Source organism: Azolla caroliniana, unplaced genomic scaffold (genome assembly GCF_043228905.1).
Source record: "Azolla caroliniana isolate FFs.n. ecotype wild unplaced genomic scaffold, voAzoCaro1.0.p SCAF_21, whole genome shotgun sequence".
Lineage (NCBI taxonomy): Eukaryota > Viridiplantae > Streptophyta > Polypodiopsida > Salviniales > Salviniaceae > Azolla > Azolla caroliniana.
In genome coordinates this window covers 4,459,078-4,465,077 of record NW_028230456.1, presented here as the reverse complement: position 1 = coordinate 4,465,077, position 6,000 = coordinate 4,459,078, and positions in this window count along the sequence as shown.

Sequence of the window (6,000 nt, the reverse complement as noted above, 5' to 3'; positions counted from 1 at the left end):
TCCGTTGTATGACTCTTGGATTGGCAAATCACACACTGGGTTCGCATGGTGCACTCCACTGCCGAGTGTCCGGCATTCAAGCAGATTGTGCATTGAATCGCCTGCCGGAACCGGAGATCTTCCTCGGTGGGTAACGCCCGTTGCAGTGTTCCCAGTGTAAGCCATGAGCTTGACTTTTCCATTTCCCTGACCCGGTCAATGACCTGGTCAATGGTGCTTCCTCGAAAGTCGATTACCGTACACACCGTGCGTAACGGTTCCCGGAGTGCGTTTAAAAATATCGTCCGTAATTCCTCCTCCGGGGGTGCACGGGTAAGCTGGCTATGCATTCGTTGGAAACGGATGACGAATTGGGGAATGCTTTCCCCTGCCTCCTGTCGGATCGTATAAAACAGGCCCACCATTGTCGTCTGGTCGACCTCCTTGTGGAAAAAATGCAAGAATTTTGCTTTTAATTCTGCAAAGGTTGTGATGGTCGTCGGGTCTTGCGTCCGCCGCCATCGTGTCGCTGGTCCTTCTAACGTGACCCCGAATTCTGCTATCTTCGAGCGTTCTTCTTCCTCCGGTGTCATTCGCTGGGACGTGTGATTTGCTTCCCATGTCTGCTCGAAGGCATGAACATGCGCTTCCGCGTCCGGATCATCGCGATACTTTGAGTATTGGAACGGCATGTCGTCGTCCAGAATTAGGCCGCGGTTTAGTGGCGTTTGCTGATATCTTTCCGGTTTTCTCTCCGGTTCCACTTCCGGTTGTTTTGCCGGTGCTTTTTCCGGTTCCTCTTCCGGTTCTTTTTCCGGTTCTTTCACCGGCTCGTCTTCCGGTACCTTCGCCGGCTCTTTCGTTGGTGTTGGTGGCTTTGCTTCTTCCACTTCCGGTGTTGGTGGGTTGACGGCTTCCGTTTGCGGTTCCGGATAGCCCTGGTCGAGCGGTTCCGGTTCTGGAGTCGGCACGGTATCCGACCCGTCGTCCTCCGGGCCGCCGGGGGTATCGTTGCTGCTCCGGTAGTTCGTGTGCACGTTGTATCCCCCTTCGGAATCCGATTCGTAGGCTGAAAAGGCTTCTGCCTCGTTTTCTCCGCTTGCCAGCGCCTCCAGGAGGCGTTCGGTTTCCCGGAGACTACTTAGACTGCTTCCGTCGTCCTGGTCGCGAGTTTGCCGTAACCGAAGAGATTCCTCCGCGACTCTCCGGATCTCGTTGGAGAACGAACGATCCGAGCGAATTTCGTGCGCTGCTTGCTGGAAAGTCTCACGCCGTCTTTGCCGTTCGGCGAGGCGTCGAGCTCGGTCTGTAACCAAGTCGTGCGTTGGTCTAGTCATCCATTACCGTCGTTCGCTGCGAGAAAGCAGGAATCGTGGTCGCCAAAACTGTGTTATTCGCTAGCCGGACAAGGCCTAACACAAGGTGTCACGGAGACACTTCACCAAAGGGTGATTACGGCATAGGATTAAGATTCAACGATTACACCGACTTACGTAGGTTACACGATTAGAGTGCTTTGGTTAATTACACGCGTAAGATATAACAGTAATTACAGAACGGAAATCAACACAGAAGTATAAACACCATATGCTCTATTAATTATCCGCTGCCATTACAATGGGGTCCGGGCCTTTAAATAGGTTTCTGGCCCGTAGTACAAAACGGTGCCTATCGCACCTATTCGGGATCCGTCCGGATCTGGAACGGCATACCGTTTCCAGTCCTTCCGTCCACACTATGCTCATTTACAACCATATTTAATTAATTCCTTCACTCCGTATTTTGGACTCCTTGCCGGCCGGTAACATCCCTCGATAGTGAGTTTGAAGGCCTTGACATCCAGACAAATGGAGCAAAGAAAGCCTTAGTATCCGCAAACGAGAAGCTCCGCCGATCCACCCTTGAAAAGAACCCCATAAGCCGATTCGGCTACAACAATTATATGGCATACCATTATGCCTTTATGATGAAGGTGGCAACAGTGGCAAAGATGACGATTGTGCGGACCGTAATTGCACTCGTTGCGGCGAAAGGGTGGCACCTCCATCAGATGGATGTAAAGAACACCTTTCTTCAAGGCGAATTAGAAGAGGAGGTATACATGGCACAACCACCCAGCTTCAAATTGCGTACTCATCCGAAAGCCATGTGCTGACTCAAGAAGCCACTCTATGGCCTCAAACAAGCACCGCGTGCTTGGCATTCGAAGATTACGCAATATCTTCATCAAATCGGCTTTCAAATGTCGAAATCTAGCAACTCCCTCCACATACGAAATGACTCTAGAAGCTCGATTGTTATCATCCTATACGTGGATGATCTGGTTATTGGAGTTGAGCATTTAGTCAATATCAACAAGGTCAATTCCCTCCTCTCTAACAAATTTGAGATAACGTACATGAAGGAACTTCATTACTTCCTTGGAATCGAAGTAATTCGGATTCCAACCGGCATTATGATCTCTCAACGGCACTACATCCTCAACTTGCTATACAAGTTCGGGATGGCAACCCCTCTCGATCGAAACCTCAAACTAGATGCTGACTCCGGCATAGACGAGTGCGAGCCGACTCAATATCGAAAACTGGTTGGGAGCCTCATTTATCTCACGATCACTATCCGATCGGCCTCCTTAGAAAATTCATGCAAACTCCGTGAGATATCCATTTCAATTGTGCTAAGCGAGTATTACGATACGTGAGCGGCACAATGAATTACGGCATCCTCTACGCATCGGCCACACCAATTCGACTCGAAGGGTACACGAATGCCGACTGGGCCGGCTATAGAGCGGATCGACGATTGACCTTCGTATTTGTCTTCTCGCTCGGTAGCGGAGCAATATCTTGGAGTAGTAAGAAGCAGTCTACCGTCGCACTTTCGAGTACAGAGACCGAATATAGGGCCGTAGTCGTAAGTGCATGTGAAGTTGTATGGCTCAAGAGGATTTTGAAGGATCTAGGCATTCCCATCAAGGATTCGACTCCCATTTACTACAACAACATGAGTAGTATATATCTGGCTCGGAACCCGGTGTTCCATGCACTCACAAAGAATATCGAAGTGCACTACCACTTCATTCGAGAGCGTGTTCAGGCCGAAGATGTCAATCTTCTACGCATCAACACGAATCTTCAGACAGCTGACATCTTCACCAAGGCCCTAGGAGCCGACAAGCTTCGGCAATTCATGTCAGACCTTGGATTGACGATCCCTGACTTGCCAAGCTTGAGGGGGAGTACAAGCAAGAACTGGATATCGTTCGAACCGGGTACGAGCCGAAGCGGACACCGGAGATCTTCCGAAGCGGACATCAATCAAAAGGAACCGAACCGAGTTGAGCTTGAGAGGGCGTGTTGAGAATCAAGCTCAACATAATGCAACGTGTGAACACACCTTTTGAGAATCTATAATTACTCAAAGGTCAAGAGTCACACCACTACTCTCTACACATTAACTATGTGTCATAGAATATGATTCTATGACACATAACTAATGAGTTACATATTCCCCATGACTATGAGTCTTCACATTCCCCAAGAGAGAGAGTGGTTGTTGTAGTTAGTTAATGAAGAGAGAGGGTGACTATATATAAAGCACCCTCCTCACACTTCATACTAAGTCGGTTGTGACTCCTTGTTATGCTATATTTTGTAAATCTTATTCTACTTGTGAAATATACACCTTCTTCTTGAGTATTCTATTTTCCTCTCATTTATCTATCTTGAGTTCCCTTTTCTCTCCTCTCTTTTTCTCACACATATACGCACATAACGCACATCTATTCCGATGCACAAGAATCACCATCGATTCTTTACAAAGAATTTAGACATTGTATGAAACAATGAGTACTATCTCCCATTTGAACTGTGGAAAGGAAATCATTTCTTGTTGCTAGTCCACATAGCTTCACAACTAATCCCAAAGGCAAAACCTCAATCAAAACTCTCCAAATCAAGACCTTTACTACAAGTGGCAACTTAGAATGCCAACTACATTTTAAGGTTTTCCATCATACATGATCAGAGTTCTGTTTTTCCATTCTTGTCCAGTCATAAATGATAGTCACCAACGAGATTTGATGGACCAATGATACTACATATTATTAATCACTTGTAAATACAATGTCTAACCTCGTTGTCACATAAATGCATGTGTGTGTGCTACTTGAGCGGAACTATTGGGTTCTTGGACTAGGGAACCGAAAGGATGGAGGAGTCAAATGGGAGTAAGTCGAAGACTCGTGCTTGTCGAAAGATTGAACTAGTTGAAGGGTTTCAATAGTCGAAAGATTGAACTAGTCGGAGGCTCACTCTAGTTGAAGCCTCACAAAGTAGTGGAAGGCACGCTCTTGTCAAAGAAACACGTATGTCGAAGACTAGCTCTTGTCGAAGAAACGCGCTTGTCAAAAACTCGCGCTTGTTGAAGAAATGTTCTTGTTGAAGGCTCAAAGCAAACGCTCGCGGAGCACAGAATTGTTAGAATTCGCCGATGCCAACTAGGTCATTTGTACTAACGCACATGAATAGAAGATGAATTATAGTTTAAGGAACGGAATTAGTACTAAACCAAACGCACACTTGAATGCATAATGAACTTGGTTGTACATCAATACAAAACCACTTGAATAAGAAAAAATATAGTTAAGTTAACAACTTTAGTACTATGCCAACTAACACCAGAGTCTAGAATAAACTTGGTTCTACATCAAAACTAAAGCAACTAAATACAAAATAAAGTTAGGGTTACTATTAATAGAATGAGTTTCCCAACTACGCACCATTGTATGACATTAACTAAGTACAAAAACTTTAATAATTGATTGTATGGAATGCGCTTTAGTTCTGGCAACCAAAGTACAAAACTAGTGTCCTTGATACTAAAATAGTTGTATAATGCATACATGTAAGGTCTGCACTTATTAATGAACTAGGTGCACCCATGTGTATAGAAAGACATTAGTATTAATTTAGGTTCTTTATATATCGAATAAAAGTAATCACAAAAAATAGATGTACGTGTAGAATCAACAATCCCCATTACACTCATATTTGAGGAGTTAACTTTTATACTTATAATTGAGTACCATTCAAATCCAATTGTACTCTCACAATTAATTTATACATGCATTTGTTTTCTCAAAATGGACTTAGCATATAAGATATGATATGTATGCAGACATGGTGAAATCACAAAATACATTGTCTCATGTGTAAGTCTGAGGCCACAGAAAAGGTACTTGTACCAAGTAGTCACCAATCTATGAAATATTAGCTTTATAAAAATATAGTATAACATAGTAAATCAAACGAGAAAAACAAAGCATATTATCCTAATAAGTAATACTAAACAATATATGTGTTAATGTCGACCCTATCTCATGTGTAAGTCTGAGGCCATAGAAAAGGTACTTGTACCAAGTAGTCACCGATCTATGAAATATTAGCTTTATAAAAATATAGTATAACATAATAAATCAAACGAGAAAAACAAAGCATATTATCGCAATAAGTAATACTAAACAATATAGGTGTTAATGTCGACCCTATCTCGATTAATATAAGAGTTCCCAAGACACATAGAAAAGGAAGAGTGATTAAGAGGTCAAGCTTTGGTTATACTAGGAGAGAAAAACTCAAAAGGAAAAGAGGAGCTACAAAAGTCACCGAAAGTGACTTTTATAGTTGACGATGAGGTTTGGCCTCTTTCACATTGGGGTTGCCCTTTGGATGAAGTTTTTGTTCTATTCCCTTTTTCTCTAGTGTTTCATTAAGGTTGGTACCTACTTTGATGTCGATGTCTTCATGAATCATGTTACATACGGAGAGTACTTAAACACGATAAGACATAGTGACTTGAGTCAACATGATAAAACAAGGGAACTAAAGTAACCTAGATAATAATAAAAAGGTGACTTAAGTCATCATGTTAACACCTAGTGACTTAAGTCGCCACGATAAGAAATGATGTCTAAATATAAAGTCACCATGAGCACTCATAATGACTTAAGTCGCCAACACG